Consider the following 26,669-nt stretch of genomic DNA (forward strand, 5'->3'; position numbering starts at 1 on the left):
TTTTTGCAAGGAATCACTTATATAGAAACATCAGTCTAAAAACTCAGCATGTACTTACTGAGGAATGAATGTTCTTGAATTTAGGGCAATAACCTAAATGACGAAAATCAGAATTTTCTCAGTAGGAATTAAAATACAAAATGAGTAAAGGGCATTATTTTTGGAAATGCCTTCATCCAGTGCCACTGGTTTGACTGAAAGGAACTATGCGGAGGACCCAGCACTCAGAGGTGGGCTGTGGGATAATGAAATGCCATTCACTCTGGCTGTAAGCACTGCAACCCTTTCTGTCACTGTCCCTAGCCCGGCTGTCCAGGCTTCCATGAGGTCACCTCTGACAGCCTCTGTCACTTGTTCCACATAGGTGGTCTCCACACAAATGCGCTTAGATAAATCAACACTGGACATTTAGGATAACAATGTCCCTTGAAAGAATGGCAATCTCTGTGTTGGGGATCCTTGGAAACCCCAGGCACTCAAGAAAACAAAGAGTGTGTGACAGGAACAGAGAACAAGCCTTTGAGGCAAAAGTGGTAGGGAAGAAAGCAGAGAGAGGGGAGGGGGAAGGAAGAGCAAGACAAAAGGAAGAGGGGGAAGAAAAATACACTACAAGCAGGTACAGGGGTAACAGGATGTCCTGAAATAGTGCAGCCTACCGAAAAATATGATATAATCTATCATTATAAAATGGATCTTTATTGTTTCCTTCAACTTTTGTTAAAATAAATTTTATGGAAAATTGAGGTTTACAATATGATGTAATGGTGACATATAGATAGTAAAATGGTTACCATAGTGAAGCAAATTAACATATTTATCATCTCACATAGTCATATTTTTTGAGGTAAGAGCAGCTAAAATCTACTTATTTCACAAAAGTTCTAAATACCATATAATTTTATTAGCTATGGTTCTCATGCCTGCATTAGATGTCTTTGAAGGATACAAATAACAGCAATGTCAGCTTCAGGTACGAGGGAGGCAGGACAGTTCCTGGCCATTCCCTTCCACTGGCAGAACGTCTGCTGTCACCTGCCACCACATTCCTGAGCAAATATTCCAGCATTCAAGGAAACAATTTGAAAAGGAAAAGCAAAATGCACAAAAGCTTGAGGTGATGAAGAAATTGTACGATGAAGGCAGCAGCCAGCCCCAGCCACTCTTACCACGGTCCAGGGAGCAGCCGCGTACCCCTCCCTTCTCTCCTCTACAGGCCAGCACTGGTTGGGGTCAGAAGCTGGTCTGTGGAACAAGTCCATTGAGACTCCCAAATATAAGATTGCTGGCCACTTTACATTCAAGACAGGGTCAGGACTCAAATGAAAAATGGGGTAATTTTTAAAGATAGATCTCTGGATTTGTTCAATATCACCACTTAAATTTTTTTTAGTGTTTTTTCTTTAATTTTTTATTTAATTTCCATAGGTTATTGGGAAACAGGTGGTGTTTGGTTATATGAGTAAGTTCTTTTGTGGTGATTTGTGAGATTTTGGTGCACCCATCACCCGAGCAGTATACACTGTACCCTATTTGTAGTATTTTATCCCTCACCACCTCCCACCCTTTCCCCCGAGTCCCCAAAGGCCATTGTGTAATTCTTACGCCTTTGCATCCTCATAACTTAGCTCCCACTTATAAATAAGAACATATGATGTTTGGTTTTCCATTCCTGCATTACTTCACTTAGAATAATATTCTCTAATCTCATCCAGGTCACTGTGAATGCCATGAATTCATTCCTGTTTATGGCTGAGTAGTATTCCATTGTATAGATATACCACAGTTTCTTTATCCACTTGTTCATTGGTGAGCACTTGGACTGGTTCCACATTTTTGCAATTGTGAATTATGCTCCTATAAACATGCATGTGCAAGTATCTTTTTCATATGGTGACTTATTTTCCTTTGGGTAGATACCCAGTAGTTGCACCACCTAAATTTTGAACAGTATTTGACATTTTGATGTCTAAGTGCTGACAGCAGAGTTAGAAAGAGATAGGATATAGTAGGCCCAGCTCTTAAAGATTTTTCTTTCTTAATGATGTTCCTTTGCCGCTTGGTTTGCCTGCACCGGCCTAAATACAGAATCTGTGCATGACCCCAGCCAAGCTCTGCACAGACAAACAGGTTCTGAATGAAGTCGTGTCTCTAGCAGGGACAGCACTGATGCAAACACCCGTGGCTTTAGAAAGTTAGAGACCTTACACAAACTGTGGGACAAATGTACAGAGAGAGCACACACACATATTTATAATCAGATCATTATAGATATAAAATGCAACAATATTGCATTCCAATAAGCAAATAAATGGCCTTACTTTCCACATCAGCTTGTACGTCCAATCAGAGACTTTTTCCCGTATCCCAGTTTAGCACACTGGGTGTTATGCTGAATGACATGCGTAAGACCACAATGACATGGGAGGTCTCTGCCCTCAAGGAATTCAGCCTTTGGAATCGCTTTTCCCCAAATCACAAACAATCTCATTAGCAACCAGCTGATATTTGATCTAGAAATAATTCCACATATTTATCAAGAACATTTAATAAAGAATCCCTTCAGTAAATATTTCTCATGCCATTAAAAAAAAAAAAAAAAGAAAGTGTCAGATGTTGAGATTGCCCTTCACTGAGTCTCTGGCTCCCACAGGGCCAAAGTAAGAACACCTGGCGACCAGTCCCAAAAGTCAAGGCCTCATGGACAGTAAGTCCTCACGTGATGACAGATGACCTCACACCTAGGTCATTTAATCATGCAAACATCTGCCTCAATGACTGGCAGGGGCAAGTGCGACTTTCCTGTACAGAAGAGCAGGCACTTCTACAAGTTGTATCCAAAGAGTAAGATGGCATGAAAGAGATACACTCTTCCCACTTGGAGCCTTCATGCCCAGATCCAGCTTGAGACCCCTCTCTCCATCAGACAGTAGTCAGTGTGAATGGAATGATCGAGAAATATTAAACATAACTCAGACCTAAAGAAGAATAAACAAAGTAACAGGGGATTTTGTTCCTCAAAGCATTGACTAATCCTAACAACAGTTTGGGAGGAAGAAATCCAATTGTTTTCCATTCTGTCTTCATGCAGATTATCCTTTGGTGAATATTTAAAGCTAGTAGAAATAGCTGGTCCTCAGTATTGCCTCAGTAACGGAAATAAAGCTGGAGTAAACACTTCCTATTTCATTACTCCCACACGAGACAATGATGTGTTCTGAGCTGCAAAGAGGCATGGGGGCTGAGGAAAAGAAAGACAGGGTCAAAAATGACTTCTTTATTAAAGCAAACAGGTTGCCAAAAACTAAGCAACTGCTCAAAATGAGCAATTTCTGTTATGGGCTCTCTAAGGACACCAGGGCCTCAGAATAGTGAATACTTTCTTATTTCAGCCACCATGTGCCAGATTTTCAAAGGGCAGGCTCACTTTTCATGCAGGCAATTTTGAAGCGCTTGCACAAGTGGTTAATTTGCATGGACAACCGGCCTCTGGGCTTCCACTCTGACAGCTAAATTGATCAATCCTTTGTAGAGGAAAATCTCAGAGCCCAGGAAAAAACGGTGTCTGAGACCCTTTGAAAAATGTGGTCTCTCAATTCCTACTTATTCAGAACTACACATCCAACAAGACTGACTCTGTAAGCAGCAGTTTGCCCACACAGAGGAGACTCAAGATTTAACTCTAGTCCTAAAGTTAAGATTTAATTCTAATATTAAGATTTAACTCTTTAAAAAATTATTTAACTTCTCTTGTTACTTAACTATCTCTGTTAAAACATTAAAAAAAAAAATGGGCTGGGTTCTTATATCAACCCTTGGGTCATTACATAGAAGAGCAAAATGCCTGCCACAGATTAAACCACATCTGACACCAAACCTTTCTCAGAGAAAAAGCTGAGCTGAGGCAGACAGGTCTGTTGAGAAATATGAAAACAGAGAGGAGCTCATTTATCCCATAAAAGTTGGCTAACTGAAATTCACAATGAATTATTAGTGAAATGGCAATAAAATCATTCAGAAATATATTTTCCTAAAAACAGAACAGGCAGTAGATTTTCAGAAGTTTCCAACTACAAACTCAGAAAAGAGAAATGAAAGGATGTGCTCCTTCGACTCTGTAATGGAAAGGAGATTAGTATAAACTCGTGCAAGCCAATCCAATGTGCATATTGGGCTCTCCGTGACTTCACTTATTTTAGATACTTAAGCCCTAGTGTCACTGTTTTACATGGTATATACAATGATCTTGGCCAAGCCAATTGTGTTTTGCCTTGTAAGACAAACTCTGGTGTTCTATTCTGGCTTAAATCTAGCAAATGCTCTGGAGTCGTTTTAGAATGTTTGCTTCTTTGAATACATGAAAAAGAAGACTTTTAAATCCTTCTGAATCAGTCCCAATGACCTGTTGGGTCTTTCATCGTCCAAGATGGGCACCAAGGCCTAAAGAAGAAAAAAGCATCCCACTTTCGCATTACGGCATGCAGGCAAGTTGCTCAGGAATGTGAATCATTCCACCTAAACATTCGTTTCATGTTTTATAGAGAACTTAACACTATACGAATCCCTGAGTGTGTTGCATAACCAAAAATCTAATTCTGTTCTATTTGTCATCCTCTCAATATAAATTAGTGATTAAAAAGGAGAAATAAGCTACAACACAACAAAACAGATGGTGTCTTACCTTCCTATAAACACTGCTGTGTTTAGAGAGTTTACACATGTGGGGGAATGTAATGACTTATTTTTTTCACATTTGGCAATGAGTCATGTCATCCATTTTAGCACAAACTGTCCTGAAACTTCCTCCCAAATGAAGACATGGAACAGTTTCACTAATATGCAAAAGCACCCATGCCAGCTGCCTTTGATTAGTCATGGTGCCTCTCTGCCCACTCTGCAGCCTTCATCTAGGAGAAAACCTGATCCAGTCGGACACCCAAACAGAACCAAAAGGTCAGCATGTCCTGAAGTCAACCTGCTGGGGAAGTGGATGCACTTTTGGAGGGGCCAAGATGCTTCTTCCCTTTGTTTTCCAACACATACCCTTAAAAATTCAACCCAGGAACTTGATTTAACAGTGTCCTCTTTACTTTGAACACTCTCCCCAACCTTGCTGAGCTATCCTGCGGACCTAACATATAGAGTTGGAAGAGAAACCATGAATAATCTCAGGAAAGTTCTAACTTCACCAATTATTAAAGGAGCCAGAGTCCATCCCAACTGCCAACATTCAATGGAAGTCCACTCTGTGAAACTCAATGGGAAGGAAACAAGACCAATCTGAAATGCAAACCATGTTTGACAAAACTGTGTTTCATTATTTTACACAGACAGTGCTTAGGGCTATGCCTGACACATGGTAAACCCCTAGCAGGGAGTTAGCCCCGCCCTTTCTGCCTATCCCAACAATGGAATTGGGTTTATGTTTCCCATTCATTATCTGTCAAGACAACTCCTCCCCTCCCTCTGTGGCATGAACAGTATTAAACTGACGGCTGGTGTTACTCAGCTTTTTGGTTTTGATTTGCTAAGCCATTGAGATAGTAACACCTCTCCTGGTGGTACCCGTGAAGTTTATTTATGAAACTAAATCCAAATCTCTGTAATTCTTGTTCTTTAGATTTTCTCTTATTGGCTTGACTTCATCACTGAAGCCATTCATCCTAACAGCCTTGCCTGCTGGCTCTCTGAAATCCAGGTGGCCCTGACATCCCAGTGTGATGTAGTTGCCTCTCCTCTGTGACGGTGACACTTGATGCTGGCCTTTCTGTTTCTCCCATCACCCTCCATTGTTTACTTCTCTGTCTCCTGGTCAAGGGCGGGCTTCTGTCTTAGTCAGCTGACTTTGCATTCCCAAGGCCATGCCCAAGTAAATGAGCATATTCAAGAATAACTGTTTAGTTGGTGGGAATGGAAATTAATTCAACCATTTGGAAGACAGTGTGGTGATTCCTCAAAGACCTAGAGGCAGAAATACCATTTGACCCAGCAATTTCATTACTGAGCATGTACCCAAAGGAATATAAATCATTCTGTTATAAAGATACATGTACCCGTATGTTCATTGCAGTACTACTCACAATAGCAAAGACATGGAATCAATCTAAATGCCCATCAGTGATAGCCTGGATAAAGAAAATGGGGTACACGTACATCATGGAATACTATGTAGCCGTTAATGGGGACAAGATCATGAACTCTGCAGGGACATGGATGAGGTTGGAAGCCATTACCCTCAGCAAACTAATGCAGAAACAGAAAACCAAACACCACATGTTCTCACTTACAAGTGGTAGGTGAACAATGAGAATGCATGGATATATGGGGGGGAACAACACACATTGGGACCTGTTGGGAGTATGGGGGAGGGAGAGCATCAGGAAGAATAGCTAATGGACGCTGGGCTTAATATCTAGGCGATGGGTTGACCTGTGCAACAAACCACCATGACACATGTTTACCTCTTCAATAAACCTACGCATCCTGCACATGCACCCTGGAACTTAAAATAAAAGTTGAAGAAAGAAAAAAGAAAAAAAAGAACAACAGTTTGATGAACATTTCTCACTTTTATCTCCAAATGTGTGTAAATATTAACAGGGGCATATCCCTAAAGTTAGCTCTAACATCAATCAAAATCACCCAAAAATGCAGGGAAAATTAATCCGGGTGGTACCTGGAGATGACCTGAGCCTCACCCAGATCTAGAAGATACCACACACAGAGAAGGTGCTTGGGTAACATTTGGCAGATAGCAGCGTGCAGGAGTCCCTTTCTTACAAGTGATTAAACTGCAGCTTCCACGTCCAGAGGCTCTAAGCCTACCTTGATCCCATCTTTCCTCAAAATAAAATTCTCTTTTCAATCCTCCTTAGGAGGTTTTCTAGGCTCAGAAGAACCTTCCATGCTATTCATAGGAGATTAGAGCTCCCTGTTTTACATAACAATGGCTGTCCATCCTATTCACGCTCATAAAAGGACTCAACTTTGCACAGACTCCCCTGTGCAAACATACCGATGTCTCCCCTTCCTGTCCATTAAGCTGAGTCCCCTATACCAAGATCCTTCTACAGACCCCCCTGGGGCAGCTGTCTCGACTGCCCTTGAAAACCACTCTCAGTCTCAGAGACATCTCCAGAGGAGGAGGGCTGCTCATGAACACAGTCAAGCAGGCACGACGAGGCCAATACGGTGGCCAACAGGGACCAAGAAGGAAAATAGTTTCCCCTTAGAAATATAAACAATATCTTTGTAAATGTCATGCTTATACTGATAATCCCCTTAGTAAGCTCATTTTCATGGATATCAGGCCAGTTGCTAAGTATAAATTGTTCCAGTGTCTGAAATTAATGATACTTGGTTCAACAGGAGTGTTCCTGTATATAGCGATTCTACAGTCATTGATTAAAACAGTCCTCACTTTTGCTATCTGGACTCCCATTCTCCTTCTATAGGCATAGGCTTCAGGCTCCTTCACCCGCCCAATGACCTGAAAGCATCTGACCCCTCGCTGCTGCCTGTCACACCCCACACCCCTCACCACTCACCCAGCTGTCCCCTTTCCCCAGTCAGCCACAGAGAAAAGTTTGAAGGAGCTTTCTTCTCACTGCCCAGTTTTCTATTTTACAGAAGGCTTTAGAAAACACATATGTGCTCTGGCTAAAATAAAAATGAAATTATAATGTGATCTACCACATCAAAAAAAAAAAAAAACTGAAAATAGTTTTAGTTAATTCAGCATCAGAAAATCAATATGTCCTTAGCAGCATTCTGTGCTTGACTTCAAAATGTGTGTTTTAATCTCGACTTTATTACATGTTGTATTTGGTTAGTTCACACTTAAAATTCTCATCAACTGCTTTTTAGGTCTGTGGATGGGAAAGTACTCCATAAGAGAAATCAGCCTAATAATTGAATACAGAGCTTTAAAAAGAAAGACTTGTATAATTCTGAAGGGGACAAAACAATGACGCAGAAATAAAGTCAGACTACAGCAGTTCAAAGACCTGTCCTTGTTTGTGATTTTTTTTTCTAATATACAGACTCAAGGGTTCAACTAAGAGGCTGTTGTCAGTTATGCTTCTCATCCATATCCTCTCTCAGATCAGCAGACATCTAGCCACTCTGCTGCGTGCTAATATAAAATCTGTCTCTGTCTCCTCACACGCCCCGTCAGAGAAACCATCTAATCATGAACCAGCCTATCATTACAGTAGCCACTGTAAACGCTGGGGAAATTAAACAATAAACAAGACTCCTCATTCAAATGGGAAGCTGGCAGCATTGTTGGGGAGATGACAAGACCCATCATTAGACTGGGAACAAACTGCCTTGCCCTGTGTGCCCTTTACTGCTTCTCTTCTTCAGGGTGCGCTGGAAGAAGGGGCATAGCTATCCATTATTCACTGACAATCTCATAAGTCATGCCCCTTTCCTAACTATTGTAAAAGAGCTATAGTCAGAAAAGTGGGGTGAAATGTTGGTGACAGCTGCTTATCTCAAAGACGTCGAAGGTAAGCCACCAAACCATAATTTGATGCAATAATATGGTGTCTATTGCTATTCCTTGATCAACTACTCCCAATCCCTTCAAGTTAGATTTCTCCTATTTTTGTATTCTGGAGTACACAGAGTTCTTTCACCAGTATTTAAGAAGATGCAAATTGATCATAACCTCCCTGAAATGGAAACAAGGAGGGTAAGAAATGGCCCAGGTTTCTTGATTCCCTCTGCTGTGAACTTGGGGCCATGTCACCTTCCTCGTCTTCTTTCCTGCATGGCTGAGGATGGCAGACAGTAACTCTCCTTAGCAGACAAGGCAACCTACCAGCATGGAGGAAACAGCAAGTAAGGACTGCAGTTCTACTTGAGCCACCTGGTAGAAGAGGAGGAAAAAATAATGATGAAGGAAATCTGAAAAATTGAAAGGCATTAGCCCTACACTTCATCCACCTGATGTTACATAAAAAACTGTATCAGTAGAAACAGACTCTTCCTTTCACCCACTTCCTTCACCTTTTCCACCAGATTTCTTCCATTTGTCACCCCTGCAGCTCAGAATTGGCCCTGCCGTGTCTCCTAATGCTGAGGACAGACCATTAAAGAAAGGAAGGGCAGAGAAATTACAATGACATGGCTTTGTTCCCCAAGAACATTCACTCCGGAAGCTGTCACTGCTCAAAAGACATCTTCATTCTGGCTCAAATGGCCAGAGGGAGCTCCCTTCTCCTCAATTCCAATTTGCTTTGACAGACACGTGGCTGTGAAGCAGTGGTTTGCTTCCCGGAGCCGAAGCTGCGCTGGAATTCCAAAGCTGCCCTAGCCCTGTCAACAGAAGTCAGCAGCTTGAAGAGGAACTGCTATCCAGTCACAGTCAGCGTTCCCTGACACCTGATAATACACAGTCTCCCAGGCAACATGCATCCCATCTCAGATTATTCCAGCCCTGCCTCTAATTGCTCCCACCAGGGCAAAAAGGGTGGCATTCTGTTTTGGAAAGAATTATTAAGGTCATGTTGAAAAGAAAGTCAAGGTGAACCCCCGCAAATACGGCTGCATTCTTTAACCCAGACCAAACAAAACTTTCTTTGAGATTCTAGCCACACTCTCCCAAAACAAAATTTTAAAAGAAAAACTGAGATGCACTGCTAAATTATATAATGAGAGGAACCCCAGTTTCCTCACCCAGCTTGTTACCGAAGAAGATATTTATTACAAAACCTCCAGAGTCACTGTTCTCCTCCAGGTCCATGCAGAAGCAATGAAGCCCAAGAACAATAATGCCATCAGGAGGGCAGGCAAAAAGCTCAAATTAGCTCCCAAAGGGGTCTAATTCATCATCCAGGAAGAAGGACTGTTCTAAGAGGTGCCTCAGAGGGAAAAGCCTGTCAAATGACTCAATGCCACCAGACGCTGATCTGCCACCAGAAATGCTACAACCACCACAGATACTTACTGTGATAGACAGAAAATCCTGCTTCATTATCCTAAGTCTAAACATGTACTTTATACCCGTGGGATTCAAAGTACAAAAGGTGTCAGATCAGTCTATATGTTATTTATTTTACATAGCAATTGAGATTCATGAAAGAAAAATACAATTGGTCCTCATTATCCATGGATTACATATTTGCAAACTCACCTGTTAGCTAAAGTGTATTTGTAACCTCAGAATAAAAACTTGAGGCACTTCCCAGTCATTCATGGACATGAGCAGTGAAAATTTGAGTCTCCTGACACAGGCATTCCCAGTCAAGGTCAGACAAGGCAATCCTACACGTTCTTGTTTCAGCTCTCATATTGAAAATAAGTTCCACATGCTCTATTTAGTGCCACATTTTTTGCACTTTTGTACTTTTTGTTGGTGATTTATTTGTTTAAAATGGCCCCAAGGATAGGGCTGCAGAACTGGCTGGTATTCCTAAGTGCAGGAAGGCTGTGATGTGCCCTATGAAGAAAATGCATGTGTTAGATAAGCCTTGTTTAGGCATCAATTGTAGTGCTATTGACCACGAGTTCAACGTTAATGAACCAATTGCATATATTAAATAAGTTGTCTTTAACAAAAAATGCACTTGAAACAAGATTATTTATTGATCAATTGACAAAAATATTGTGACCAGAGGCTCGCAGGAACCTAACCCTGTATTTCCCCTAGGAGCAATAGTTCAGGTTTTGCTAATTCAGTGTTTACAGTGACTTTATAGAGTATAATTACTACATGCTGTCAATGATAAGTAGAATCGACGTAAAATATCAAAGGACATGAGCAACAGATATAATACCCAATCAGCGTTCCCCAGCCTGACATAGGATCACAACAGCCTAACCTGAAGGACTGTGTAAGTAGAGTTTTTTCAGATCACTCAGAAGAATAACCAGCTCCATAGATGGAGATCCAAGGGAAGCTACCTACTCACTGCTGAAAGCAAAGTACTAGCCCTCTTGCTTCAGGGGAGCACAGAACTCATCTTGCTGACTGCAAGCTGGGAGCAACTGGTGCCTGACTGTCTAGCACTAGTCACCCTGGGCAGAGACCTTTCTGAAGTCATCGTACAGTGAAAAATAGACTCCTCAGAAACAGAAATCTGTACCATTGACGGGCATCAGAGACAACAGGCTGGTGGCCAAGGTCACGTGTTGAATGGAGGGAGGAGGCTCTGGCTGTGACTCATGGGACTCTTTACTGCTCTCATTACATAATGTGAACCAGATCCTCATCTTCTCATCAGATAATGATCTTTGCTCTCCAGACTTAAGGGGTGATTACAGTCTGAAGAGTTGATTGTGTCTCATTCCACTTGTGATAATATATTCCTGATGACCAAGGCTAACTGAGGCTATTAACTTGAATCTTCAAATACCAACAGTCATAAGCGGTCCCTTTGATATATTCGCATCTGTTATGTGTTGAATTGAAAAAGGTTTTCTTGCTACAAAATGTATAAAGGAGAAAAAGTTAAACTGGTACAGAACAGCCAGTGCTGTTTTTTCCAATCCAGGAAAGCATCTTAATTCAATTGAATAAATTTTAGTACACTGAGATCTTTAACGTAAAAGCAAAACAATACAAAAAAGCAAAGTGATCCATAAATGTCACAGCATAAAAAGGTCCAAAGCCCTCACTTTATTGCTTCCTGATAGTCTTAAGCACTTCTCCTCTAGCAATGTTTTCCTCTGTATTATAATCTTAAGAATTATAACCACTACCTTTTGGAGTGGAATTGGCTTCCTTTTAAACCACTTTCCTCTCTTTATGATGAAAAGGAAATTTGAGTATCTTTCTCTACCTCCATTTCTACATGGTCAGTTGTCAAAAGAAAGTGAACAAAAATAAAAGAACTAGATGACACGTGTTCTCGGATCCAGAACATATACTAATAAAGGGATGCACGTACTATTGGGCTGCAGATCCTAGAAGACTAATGTCTATCACGATCACAAAAAAATTCTAAGTTGGTAGTCTCATAAATGGATTCATGAAGAAAATCAGAATAATTTATGAGTTATAAATCAAACTCAAGAGTTACAAATAGGATTCAGGTGCCAGAATTTTCATTCCACCAGCATCAGATGGGGCTTTACCTGACCGTGTCCCTGAGGCTGAGTGAACTGCAGACTAACTGCACCTCTGCCCGAGTTCTCTGCTCAGATAGCATATTGCAGTTTACTTTATTTTACTTTATGTATTATTATTGTTATTATTATTATTATTTGAGACGGAAACTCACTCTGTCACCCAGGGTGGAGTGCAGTGGCCTGATCTCGGCTCACTGCAAGCTCCACCTCCCGGGTTCACACCATTCTCCTGCCTCAGCCTCCCGAGTAGCTGGGACTACAGGCACCCGCCAACACGCCTGGCTAATTTCTTTGTATTTTTAGTGGAGACAGGGTTTCACCATGTTAGCCAGGATGTTCTCGATCTCCTGACCTTGTGATCTGCCAGCCTCAGCCTCCCAAAGTGCTGGGATTACAGGCGTGAACCACCGCACCCAGCCGCATATTGCAGTTTATTTCTAGAGAAAGCATCAGGACTGGGAAGCAGTATGTCAACACGAACGGGCCAGAACAGAGAAGGGTTTGAAACTGTAATCAAGCAATCTTATTATAAGAAATTGTGAGAATTATTTAAAAATGACTATTCCATTTGACTTTTCAGCCAAACCATGCTCTAAAATTCCCCCAATCTCTCAGAATATTAGAAGCTAAAATAAGGATGTGTGTATAAATACATTAACTGAGAGCTTTAAAGAGATCTGGTGACAACATGAAAGGAAGGCTTAAGATCCACTAAAATTTTGAACTGAGAAGCAGAGAAATGGTTGTTATTTGACTAAAACTTACAGAAGGCCCTTCTTCTTCCGGGAAGCAGGAGTGGGTCCGCAGGGGACACAGTATGGAGAGCCTCAAATCACAAAGCACTGAGAGAAAAAAGGGATCAAAAGAATTTCAGGACAATCCAGAGGAGGTGCTTAAAAAGAATCAAGTCTCTGCCAAAGACAGAAAGAGCCAGCTCTTTGTTTCAGAGAGGCCTGCAGCTACAGGACTTAGATTGGGGCATAAATTCTAATTAAAGTAAATCTTTCTAGATTCCCTGAAGAATTTCCACTCACCAGCTTCATCTTTCAGTGCGGCTTGAGCTACTTGCTACACGGCTTGACCCAGAGCTGCTCTGTCCCTGGCCATGCCAAGGAGGAAACTGTGTGTGGCAGCCACGCTCTCCCTACCTGGGAGGTTTATCCTCTTCTGCAGCTGGCTGCTTCTGTAAAGACAAGCGTCAGGCTCTGGGTACAGATGAGCATCAGGATTTGACCAGGGAAGAGGAAGGAGGTTAGGAAGCAGAGAACAAAACACAGCAAAGCAAGAAAATTAAAACCTCTAACCTTCAAGGGATTTCAAGGAGAAAACAGAGGAAAAAGAACAAGTAGAAAAAAGGAAGGCTTCTTTGAGCAGGCAGAGCAAAATTAAGGACACCTGTGATTTTAGGCGCTAACAAAAAGCAGATGTCGTGGCCTCAGACTCCCGTCCCTTCAACCCAGTCCTCATGCAGCCTAACTGGACCCCAAACCACAAAGGGGCTGGAGGAGAAAAGGGAGGTCTAAGTCAGCCCAGCTGCAATAACAAAGGCAGAAGTCTGGAACCACAAAAGCTTTTAAAAATAAACACTGTGATTCAAGGCAAGGGGGTGGGAAACAGCACTGGGGGAAACTTCAAGAAGCACTGGCTCTCAGCAGACATCATTTTAAAAACCCATTTGGAAATTGCCATTCAATGAGGTGTTTAAATGAGGCTGTCTCACCTAAGTAGAATAGGATCAAACAGAGAGATCAGAAGTACCCTGCCCTGCTCAGACTGTTCTACAAAGCAACTAAACTTGCCTTTCATCTCTCCAGGAATACTTTCTCCATCAAAAACTTAAAGCCTCTAAGACACTGCAAGCATCTGGAGTTTTCATACTGTTATACCCCCTACACATTCTAGATCGAGCCTAGCAAATTAGCCCAAATATGTATCTATTTCAGAGCTTTTCAGGAAAATAACTGGTCTCCCTGTTTGTACTAACCACCCGCTGCTTCTAAATTCAACGTCTGAATGTGCAAACGATGGCCCAGAACTTCCTAAGATACTTAAAAAGGAAACATGTGGTAAACCTACAACACACGAACTCTCCTTGAAGAGGACTTCTCAAAAGCCCCTCAGAGGAGTAGAAATCGCACCATGATCTAAGTTCACACCCTGTCACCAGTTTCTACCTGTGCAGAGTATATATGTATTTCTGTTGTTTTTTGTTTTTTTTATAAAACTCCTCTCAGTTTCTTCTTCTGTAAAAGAGAGGTAACAGCAACCAGGTTGCAAGTAAATGTTGAGGTTTCAACAAAATGCATACCAAGTTCCTCACTCAAAATTGCTCTTAACCCTTCAATATTATTATCATCATAACAAACAATTATTTCTGACATCAAAGGGCTGATGGTTAAGAGTGTTGGAATGGTCTACTGTACAAGCCTGCATCCATGACTTTACCCATCTGTGCCTCCTTGCTTAATATAAAAACGAGGTATGTTAGATTAATTTCTTTAAGGCCCATTTGAGGATTAACACGTCTAGTTGTCTGGGAATTTGATTTCTTCTTCTGTATTTTGCAACTGTAAGGATTCATCCTATTGCGATTAGGAAAATTTTTTTCCTCCAAACAACTTTTCAAAAAAAGAAAAATTAAATACATTAATTTGATGCCTTTGGGGGCAATAAGTTTTGAAAGGGTCACAGGACAAGATTTTGATATGAGGTACAAAAGGAAAGAAAATTAATTCTTGAAAAACCAGCATCTCTCCTTTTATTTGAGGGTGAGACAATGCCATTATGTATCACAATGTGTAAAGGCACAAAGAGCTAATGACAAAGGGCCTTTTTTGTTCCCTAGTCATAGCAGTTTTGTTCTAAATCACCAAGTCTGCTACCTCCTAAAAACTGATCTGATGAATCTTTCACTCTTTCTCAAGCTTTCGAAATAATGTAGAATCCATAAACCCTAAACTAAGATGAACATTTGCCAATGACACTCCTTCGTCATACTTTAAGCTACTCCTCCTCATAAGCACATCAGCAATAAGGCGGTTAAGGTGATGCAGACGGCAGGCACTCGCCCATATGCCACCCAGCACACCAAGGTGGCTTTTGGTCAGATTGCCCAGCAAGCTACACAAGATGTTGGCAAACTGCTCTGGGGCTGTGGGAGAGATCCAAACACAGAAGCTCCAAGGGTGAGGGAGGGAAGACTCTGCAGAGAACCAGGACTCCGTGTTCAAAGCTGAGTTTGCTGTAAAATGGAGCACAGGATCCCTGAATTCCATGAATAGCAGTGCCAGCTCCTTGGAACATGTATGAGCATCAGTTTGGCAGGAACCCAATAACAAACAACAGATATAAGAAGCTGAGAGGCTCCTAGGCAGGGAGTCCCAACGATGTGCACATTTTACAATCAGATTTGTACCACAGACATCCTTTAATGCCCCCAGGGACAACTTTCAGCTTCAGTTAGAATAAGGTAAGTTGTGTTGTAGGAAAACTGATTCAAGTAGTCTTAGAAGACTCAGCCAATAATTTGATCTATTTTTATAAGAAAATATGAACCAGAAAGATTTTTATCAATGCCAGTGGCAATAGTGTATATATTATGCTATACATAGTATATAAGGTTAATAGCTAATATCAAATCTTAACTTTTTTTAAAAAGTCCCATAATTCCACTATTTTCTTTAAGGAACTGTTTCCTGGAAAGCCTTTGATGGATCATGATTTAAACTGCTTTTAAGGCAGCTACCCTGACACCTGCTTCCTCCTGTTCACACTCCTGCATGATCCCTTGAAGGTAGGTGGGACCTGTGACTTATTTCTACCAATAGAACACAGCAAAGATAATATAGATGCATGATTGTGTGATTATAATATATAAAATTGCAGCACCCATCTTGCCAGCATCCCTTTCTCCCTGGCTAGCTTTTGGATTCAAACAGCAAGGCTGGAGAAATCCATACAACAAGGAAGTGCAGGCAGCCTCTAGAGCTGAAAAAGCCTCCAGCAAGAATATGAGGCCCTCAGTCCTACAACCACAAGGAAACAAATTCTGCCTACAGCCTGAATGAACCCTGAAGCAGATCCTTCCCCAGTTGAGCATTCAGATGAGATCACAGCCCCAGTCAACTGTCCTTGATTGCAGCCTTGCAGAAAACTCAACAAAGCTGGATCTAGACTTCTAATCCATAGAAATGGTGATATAATATAATGTATGTTCTTTTAAGTCACTAAGTTTGTTGTAATATTTTTATGAGTTGATATTAGTAGATAACTGATAAAGATCATTAAATCTCAAGTTGTTAAATACAGAGAAAGATAAATAATTTTATTTAAAATGAATCTATATGATTGTTTATTCAATGGAACTGGTCTATAATAAAATATAAATGTATATTTTAAATGCCTGATTTTTTTTTAAGGTTCTTTTTAATTACAGCACAAAATCAGGCATTGCAGATAACTGATTCCTTTTCCATTTACAATTCTGCTGTGATTCTAAAGAAAGCAAGGTCTTAATCAAATAAGTGAAATAAAATAACATAACATCAAAATATCAGCATTTCATCATTAGTTACCACAGAGAGTTCAGCTTTTAAACTGACCTATGATGATTAGACAGTGCCACATCATCTTCTGTCAAGATTTATTTTCAAATTTTTGGTAGTTCATATAAAACACCTCTGAGAATACTCAGTAGGAGATTTTTATTCTGATTTTATCAATAATACAATTGAAGAATCTGATTGTTGACCAGGCAACAGTAAAGTACTGTATTACTAAATTGTGTAATGATAGGAGTTCATGGGTTAGAAAAACTGTCAGTGAATTTACAGAAATACATTTAATATTGTCATAAATATAGACTTTAAAAATACATATAACAAAACAGTTTTAACAAAACAGAATATATTCAAGCAAAGATGCAAGTCTATTTCAACAGATTAAGTATATCCCCAAAACATGAAACAACCTATGCAGATACTAAAGTATTTTTAAAAGCATATTTATGAGTTATAATTGGTATATTATTTCAATCTGTCTACTATTAAAGATTAAAAAACTAGTAATAAAATATAATACGCTAGATGTTCAAGTAGCAAAATCCTACTCACTCAAAGCAAAATGATTTTGATTACTTCTTTATTTTTTGGAAAAACAGAGAAAAATGATTTTCAGTCTTGAAATGTTATCAACTTGAAACTGAAAGAAACATTCCAAATTTCCATTTTTGAACTCCCAAATATTAAGGAATTGCTGTCTTCTAAAATTAATTCTCCTTTTAATGATAGTGTATGACACAATCAAATGAAATTATTTGTTATATTAAAGCCATGTATTCCCTTACTAAGAAGCAGCTATGAGAACCTTTGTCATTATGTTTTGAAATTTGTCAGCTTATTACCTTAAGACTTAAATGTTGTTAAGCCAATATCTATTTTGTTATTTTTATGAAGAGTAAGCTGACAATTTTTCCCTCAATTTGCTATCTTAGATTTCCCTAAACCTTGCTTAGCAAGTACTCTATCACTTCTCTTGGTCTTAACTCCAAAGATGGATGAGAAAACTTGAGTAAAGACAGGCTCACTGTAATTTACATCATTCATGGAAATGCCTCATTCCTTGGTCATTGGCTTTTCTCAAACCTACACTTAGCATAGAGATGACCTTGCACGGAAATGATGGTTAAAGGCTCAGGTGTGAAGATCAGCTAGGAAACTATTTTGGCAAAGTAGGAACATGGAAAAGCTGAATACCAGGTATTATTTCAGATTTGGTTTTGTTCTCCTCAAGGTGTCTTACAGAGAATGCTCACTGAATCTTTCAGGGTATCTTAAAGGCATGGAAGATTATAACTTAGAAAAAAGCAAATATCATGACCAAGAGCTGACACCAAATGGAAATGCTTACAGCAGTAGCAGTCAGCTGCCTGAAAACCTCGGCTTGTCCCTGTTATTACTAATGGCCCAGGTAAGGCAAAGTCCTTAGTTAGAAACTGAAAAATCAATTATTGGCTGACACGTACTAGTTGACCTGACGATAGAATGGCATAGAGAATGATATTTTTCCAAGTAAAGGCCCATCATCTTCTGTTTTTTTTACAGTATGAATCAAACGTGGGGTCAGGAATACCTGCTCAGAAACACCACGGTGGTATCACTCCAGCACACCTTGCTACCTCTCTTCCCTGAAGGATGCATCTGTAAGAAGCGGTGTAATTAGAGATACTTCACTGCACAACCATATGTGGAGGAAACAGCAATAGTAAAGTCCTGCAGAGACAACTAAGTAAGAGACAGGCAACGATTTTTTTATTTAAAAAGTTATGAGTATAGTCTAAATAGTTTGGTGTGCTTGCACACACATATGAACGTACTCCGCAGATGCTCGCCATTTATCATTCTGTTACCTAGGATGGGACTTCCACTCTGTCCTATAATCTCTAAGTTAGCCTTTCTAGCAAGAAAAAATTAGGGATCAAAAAGACACTGAAACTGTGGCAACATAAAAGACAAAAACACAAATGTCTTGATCACTGGCCTATATCCATTGCTAGGATGGTGGCACTGCTATCTACAACCTTGGCTTAAAGACCTCAATCCCACGACTTTCTCATACTCAAGTTCTAGAAGTGTCTCTACCCCAAACCTAAACAAAGTGTTCACCAAGTCTTCCCCAAAATTGCCTCTTACATGAGCATGCTTTTTAAAGAAGACATACATGCGGCCAACAAGCACACGAGAAAGATCTCAACATCACTGATCATTGAAGGAATGCAAATCAAAACCACAGTGAGATACCACCTCACACCACTCAGAATGGCTATTATTAAAAAATCGAAAAGTAACAGATGCTGGCGTGGTTACAGAGAAAATCAATGTTTAGACACTGTTGCTGGGAGTGTAAATTAGTTCAGCCATTGTGGAAAGCAGTGTGGTGATTCCCCAAATAGCTAAAAAACAGAATTACCATTCAACTCAGCAATCCCATTAATTGATATACATACCCAAAGGAATATATATCATTCTACCATAAAGACACAGGCATGTGTATGTTCATTGCAGCACTATTCACAATAGCAAAGACATGGAATCAACCTAAATACCCAGCAATTTTAGACAGGATAAAGAAAATGTGGTAGATATATAGCATGGAATACTATGCAGCCATTTAAAAAACACAAAAAAACAAAACAAAAAAAAAAAAACAAGATCATGTCCTTTGCAGGAACATGGATGAAGATGGAGGCCATTATCCTTAGCAAACTAACAAAGGAACAGAACCAAATACCGCATGTTCTCACTTATAAGTGGGAGCTAAATATTGAGAACACATGGACACAAAGAGAAGAATAACAGACACTGGGGTCTATCAGAGGGTGGAGAGGGAGAGGAGAGAGGGGATCTGAAAAAATAACTAAGGAGTACTAGGCTTGGGCCGGGCGCGGTGGCTCAAGCCTGTAATCCCAGCACTTTGGGAGGCCAAGACGGGTGGATCACGAGGTCAGGAGATCGAGACCATCCTGGCTAACACGGTGAAACCCCATCTCTATTAAAAATACAAAAAACTAGCCGGGCGAGGTGGCAAGCGCCTGTAGTCCCAGCTACTCGGGAGGCTGAGGCAGGAGAATGGCGTGAACCCGGGAGGCAGAGCTTGCAGTGAGCTGAGATCCAGCCACTGCACTCCAGCCTGGGCCATAGCGTGAGACTCCATCTCAAAAAAAAAAAAAAAAAAAGGAGTACTAGGCTTAATACCTGAGCAATGAAATAATCTGTACAATGAACCCCCATGACATAGTTTAACTATATACAAACCCACACATGTATCCCTGACCTTAAAAGTTTAAAAAAAAAATTTTTTTTCAAGAATGCCCTGGGACATGAACAATAAAAATGCCTTTTGTGGATGCTTAAAAAAAAAAAAAAAAAAAAAGAACAATAAGGATGCAACTTGCATCCAAGCTCTCACAAAAGACTCATCTTGTGGGAAACTCTCTTAATTTATTTTGAGCAAGAAAGTCTTATTGGGGAACCAGATAGTCTGAAGAAAAGCAGAGAAAGTGTTCTCAAGTGCGAAGTATGGCTTCTGACCACGAATTCTAAATAAAAGATCACTGAAACAACTAAAGGGAGAGAGGGAGGTTTTGTGATAAACTGCATTTGACAGAGTTCCTTTAGATCTAGAAAAAAACAAAACCCTACATACACTTATGGTATCGCCTAAATACTAAAGGCTTCTCGAGGGAAGGGCAGGAGGTCAGGACAACATCATGAACAATTAAGTATTATTTTCCAGGCAAGTTAATTTTTTATTTTTCTAAACTTTGTCAGTGGTAATTATTCTCTAAAGAAAAGGAGCCTTTATCCTGAACCTGAGTAAACATGGTGAAGTTGCTATAGAAATAAAAAAGGCAAAATCTAAACCATAAAAAAACTCTGGTGCTAAAAATGGATACTCTCATTTTGCTGCAAAATTATAGGTTCAGCAGGTGCTCCGAGCCACTGAGACCTCTGCTGCCAGCGTGGGGCTTTCCTCTGTCCCTAAGCAGCTCACTGTCTTCCAAGGAAGCAAAGTCATAGAAATGGCAAGGTGTATTAAATATTCTGGTAGTAGATGCTAGACCACCAAAGTTGTTTCAAATCAACAGCTGTAAGCATCAGACTTAGCCTGGAATGTGTTCTCATCTGGCTCTGTTGGAAAAGTACTCCACACCCCCTGAAGGTGTTTTCACTGTGCGTTGTGGCTTTGGGGGAACGCTATCTATGTTGTTGTTACTGGTTGATAAGCTACACTCTAAAGGCAAAATCCAAAAGAGTCTTTTAAAATCTGTGATGCTGTATTCAGATTTTCTAAACCTTGACACTGTTGACATCTGGGGCCAGATAATCCTCTGTCATGGGCAGGGCTGGTCTGTGCATGGTGAGATCCTGAGCAGTGTCCCTGGTCTCTACCCACAAGATACGAGCAGCAGCTCTCCCCACCCTGAATGACAACGCCAAAAATATTATTAGACATTGCCAAATGTCCACTAGGAAACAAAGTTGCCCCTGATTAAAAGCCACTGTGTTGGATCCATTTAATAGTATAACTTTCAAATGAGGCCTTGAAAAGTATACGGTAAATCTATTTGCTTCCCTATCTGGAAGATAAACAGTTACATGAAAAAAGCAGGAGCCAGAACAGTGTCTAAACTCCCATTTCTTACTACGAGTATGCATACATACACACGTTTCCATCGGCTTAGAAAATTTCTGGAAATAACTGTTAAGAAGATGTTTATAGTGCTTGCCTCTGGAGAGGGAAGTGTTCACACTTTCCTAGTGTCTTAACCGTTTACTATACTCACATACCCCTTTTCAATCATTTTAATAACATATTTTAAATAATTTTAATAACATATTTTTAAGTCACATTCAATATATTTTTTAGAAAGCAGTAGGTGTAGGTGTTGCTTTTCAGTCACGTTAGAGTTAAAATGGGGTTTTCCAAGCCATTTGAAATTCCAAAGCCCCCACTGAAGGAGCTGGGTCCCAGGCTTGGATGCCATCTGCCAGCAGCAGCCCCAGCCCTGGCATGGAAGCTTGTAAACTATCACAGCCTCCTTTGAGTGGCAAACAGAATAAAATGGAAGCAAGTGCCACAAATGCCCACAAGTGATGTGGTCATCATTCTCTGGAACAAGATCCCTAGTCCTGAAGCACTTGGGTCTCTTTTGGAGCAGACACCGGTGGCAAGTCCCACAGAGGTCTGCAGCCACCATGAAGAGCGGTCTGAGTTCTCCATCCAGCACGATAGTCTGCAAGCGTGTGAGGACCTGTGGCTCGTGTTTCCTAGTAATCCCCCAAAATGCTTCCTTGAAATGCTTCTTTCAGAAGCCCCAACTACAGTTACCTGGAACGAGCTGTAAAACTGTATAACATGAGGTCATTTCATTCTGGATTCTGGCTCCCCAACAGAATCAATAAGAAAACATCAAAATGCTGGGCCCCAGGCCTGCTGCTGACTTGCTGAATCAGGACCTCTGGGTATGGGAACACAGTCTCATTGTTAACATGTTACCAGATGTTGCTACGAAACTTTCTGCTTATCTGTGGGTCAGTATTCAAGAGTTTCCTTAATTTTCAAGTTGAAATAAGAATCTTATGTAAAAGATAGTGACTCTCCCAAGGGCTGAAATTTACAGATTTTCCCAAAAGAGATTCCATGTCTCAATCTTGAAATGGTTGGTAGAAATTTATGCACGAAAAAGGAGCATTTTAAAGACTTATCATGTGCCAAGATAAATTAATACAGTCAACCCTCCATATCCATTGGTTCCATGTCTGTGGATTCAACAATCAGGGGTGGAAAGTAATTGGGATAAAGAAATTTCACAAGGGCCATAAGGCAAAACTTGAATCCACCATGTGCCAAATACTATGTTGAATCCAAGCAAATGAAATGATGTATAGGTATTATATTGGATATTATAAGTAATCCAGAGATAATTTAAAGTATATGGGAAGATGTTCACAGGTTACACGGTAACACTACACCATTTTCTGTCAGAGACTTGAGCATCCACAGAGTTTGGTATCCACAGGTTCTTGGAACCAATCCCCATGGATACAGAAGATGACTTTATTCTCCATCTATATTCCATTGGGCTGACGGCCATGTAGGTATTTGATTACTTTTTACTGTTTTGGGTCCTTGGGAAAAACAACAAGCCATGCCTAGAATGATAAGGCGACATCTGAACAGGTTCCCCAAACACAAACAGGAGCATGCATGGCACTGAAGTGAGACAGTGAGAAGAGAACTTCAGAGAGAAGTCCATTGTTGCTAACCACAGAGGACCCAGTGGGGAATTCAGAGAGAAATTACAAGTTAAACCAATGCTAATTGTTGACCAAGAAGGCCTTAACATTTCTTTCTCTCAAGGGTAATGTCAAGCCAGCCAAGGTCTGAGAGTTGGGGGTGCAAGTATCTGAGCAGCTGTACACACAAATACCTGGGGACCAATGTGGAGATCACTGGGAAACAGGATTAGACCAGTAGGACTAAGAAAAGTCCCCAGGCAATGAAGGAATCATGCCTCACACGATCAGCGTGGTTGAAGAGGATGGAAAAGAAGGGCTATGGAAGGGCTATTGAGCAGTGAAGTTATTTATGAGATAGAATTTTGTGGCTATTTGAGAGGGGGTTTGGAAAAAAAGGGTAAAACTTAGAATGATTCTGAGATTTCTAGTTTGGGAAACTAGATACGTGTATTTATAGACAAAGATAAGGAAATCCAATTACCAAAAAGTCATTAAATGAATACAATCTGCTCTTACATTACTATAAAGTTATTATTTTCCATGTTTATCATAAATATTTCAGAGCTAATTATCTGGGCTTGGTTTCACTTGTGTACTTGGCTGATTCTTCTCATTCCTCCTCTTCCCACTCAGCATTAAATAATTGGCATCCACTCCCAATGAGCATTTCTGAAATACTCTTCAAAGTCATTGCCAAGGGAGAGATTGCCTTTTTGGATTGGTGTGTCTCAGATTTATCACAAGAGTGGGCAGATGTGAGGGAAAAGGAGAATGAGCTTTGGCAGTAACAGTGCAGAGAAGAGTTTCATTATTCTTAGTGAGCACCAAAAGGCAAAAAGGCATCCTCATAAATCATTGTCCAAACCAATAGCCTTCCCCACAGACAAAGTTTTGGACCTTCTCATCTTTTGTGCTAAAAGAATCAGATACCAAGAACAGGGAGATGAGATGCATGAATTGTTCTTTTCTTTGTTTTCGTTTTTGTGTTTTGTGTTTTGTGTTTTTTTTTTTGAGATGGAGTCTTGCTCTGTTGTCCAGGCTGGAGTGCAGTGGTGTGATCTCGGCTCACTGCAATCTCCGCCTCCTGGGTTCAAGGGATTCTCCTGCCTCAGCCTCCTGAATAGTTGGGATTACAGGCACCCGCCACTATGCCTGGCTAATTTTTGTATTTTTAGTAGGGACAGGGTTTCACCATTTTGGCCAGGCTTGTCTTGAACTCTTGACCTCGTGATCCACCCACCTCAGCCTCCCAAAGTGCTGGGATTACAGACGTGAGCCACCACACCCGGCTGCATGAACTGTTCTGAGGCCTGATGAGCGTTTGCTTATTCCCAGGTTAGAACTCCAGGCACCTTCCACTTCCATGGGTGAGAACTTCAGGGTATTCACTGAAGGACTCCAAAGTTCTCCTTGAACATGCCATGTTGAGGAACCCCTCGGCTGGCCAAGTGGGTATACCTGGAAAAAGCTCTTTGTTTCCTGGCACAGACTAGAGGACTGTAAGCATGGATGGCTTTCCAACTGGACAGAATCTGGTAAACAAGCACCAGGAGCCTCTAAGCCAGGATCAAGCTGAGGCAGGTAGCAGCAGTTCTGTGCCTGGAGGTGGGAGCCGGGGTGGGAGGAAAGTCTAGGCAGGCCTAAGCCCGCCCTGGCCCAGCGTGGGTCTGGCGTCCTGCCTGCGGGAGGTTGGTTCCTTGTGCAGAATTACTAAATGCTACAAATAAGGAAACACTGCAGATGAAAGTTTTAAAGGTTTATTAGTAATAATGCCATTCGGGGCACTAAAACTTCAAAGTCCTTTGACCAGCAGAGTCTAACTAATCTTTACAACGCCCCAGTGGGCTAGGTAAGCAAATAAATATTATTATCCCTATTATGTGGAGCACAGAGAGCTATAAGAGGCTTTGCTCAGGGCTACAGGAAGATCAGCGTTACTCACATCTTGGTAACTACCAAGTCCAGACTCAGAACAGCAGGCTGCCCCTTGCTCCACTGACTCATGCTGCCACGAAAACGGCAGGGAGGGTCCGGGAAAGAGACTCTCACGATTCGCAACAGAACTTGTGACAGAAGCAGGCATTGTTGGTTTTTTTTCCTTGTTGCAGCTTTAATAACAGTAAATGACAGTAATTTTGCCCATTTAGAAATGTCTGACTTGAGATGTTAGGCAGACGCCTTCATTACTGGAACATCTACTGTAGGATTTTGACAAATGTCATTCAGAGTGGGACCAGCTTGCCCAGGGCTCCTCCCTAATGGTGGCTCCTACATTCTAAGCCTTTCCAGGTTAACCTAAAAAGTGTAGGTTTGGGAACTAAACAGTCCTTAGTGGGGTCTTTAATCCTTCTTTTAATAAATTACAATATGTTTCTAAATAAACACATTTTGGAAAATATGAAATGGTAAAAAGAAAATGGTAGTGTGTGAACTCTTCCTAGTAGAATAAGTGATTTCTGGTAACACTTGGGGGTGTGTCCTACCAGTAAATGATTAGGCATATAAATACATTTATACTATATAAAATTCAGGCTATCTATATTTATTCAAATCCTTGAATACTATTCAAAAATCTGGTTTAAATGGCTACATAGCAACCCATCAAATGGTGGTATCCATTTACTCAGCCAGTCTCCAGCTACGTAATAGTCTGGGGTTTCAAATTACTGGTATCACAACACCAGATAAACATCCTTTTTCATGACTATTTCTATTAATTTCAAAATTTTAGAAGAAGAGCCACTGAATAAATGGATTCATACATATTTAAAGCATTTCATACCTACCATCACATTGTTCTCCACGATATTCTATTGCTTTCCACTTTCATATGTTGTAAGAAGTTCATTTTTCTGAGCCTCCAAAATTTCTATGTTGGTGGGGCTTAAGAGTAGAAATGGGTTTTTTTTGTTTCTGGTTTTTTTTGTTTGTTTGTTTTTGTTTTTTTTGAGATGAAATCTTTGTCACCCAGGCTAGAAAGAAGTGGCACCATCTTGGCTCACTGCAACCTCCGCCTCCCAGGTTCAAGTGATTCTCCTGCCTCAGCCTCCTGAGTAGCTAGGACTACAGGCACCCACCACCACTCCTGGCTAACATTTCCATGTTTAGTAGAGACAGAGTATTACCGTAGTGGTCAGGCTGGTCTCAAACTCCTGATCTTGTGATCTGCCCTCCTCGGCCTCCCAAAGTGCTGGGATTACAGGAGTGAGCCACCACGCCCAGCCAACAATGGGTTTTAATTAATGGCTAGTGAATTTAGCATAAGGTCATGCTTAAAGCCTAGGTTTTAGTTATATGGAATGTTTATTCGGGGTAGTGAGGGAGGGCTACCAGAGAACAGAGAAAGGTAATATTTACCCACCTCCAAAATAGCCACCACCTTCTATTAAGCAACCATAAAAAACAACTCATGTACAAGATTTTTGCAAGCAAGGTGTCCCCATTTCACATTCGAGAAAAATGAGGCTCACAAAAATTCACTCATTCGCTCCAGGTCATTGTTCCTACGTTTGGAGCCAGGATGCCAGCCCTAGGCCATGTGTTCCATCCCACTAGGATATAAATGGAAATCTAAAAGTGCTGGAGACCCTAAGCAGGGTAGACAAGAGAATGTTTTTGTTCATGATTTTTTTTATCTTCTTCCAAATTATAAATGGCAGAAATGTTTTTGATGCTAGCTCCAAAGCAACCTTCATCATGCAATGAACCCCCAGCAGGCTTGTATTAAAAGCACTTTGTAAGAATCTTGGGTATTTGGAGTACTTTTACTTAAATCTTGAGTAACACATGTTTAAC

The 26,669-nt window shown here is 40.7% G+C and overlaps 1 protein-coding gene across 9 annotated transcripts in view; it reads right to left on the reverse strand.

Annotated features, from left to right (window-relative positions):
* The window catches only part of SEMA5A (semaphorin 5A), a 644,602-nt gene that overhangs the window by 536,937 nt on the left and 80,996 nt on the right, over window positions 1-26,669 (reverse strand). The window contains exon 1 of one of the 9 annotated variants that reach the window (XM_073993137.1): window positions 13,110-13,624. The exons of the other annotated variants lie outside the window; for them this stretch is intronic. The gene's annotated coding sequence lies outside the window, so the exon portion shown is untranslated. Of the gene's footprint in view, window positions 1-13,109; window positions 13,625-26,669 lie in introns of those variants that run through there. 9 annotated transcript variants of the gene reach the window in all.

Source organism: Macaca fascicularis, chromosome 6 (assembly GCF_037993035.2).
Source record: "Macaca fascicularis isolate 582-1 chromosome 6, T2T-MFA8v1.1".
Taxonomy (NCBI): Eukaryota; Metazoa; Chordata; class Mammalia; order Primates; family Cercopithecidae; genus Macaca; species Macaca fascicularis.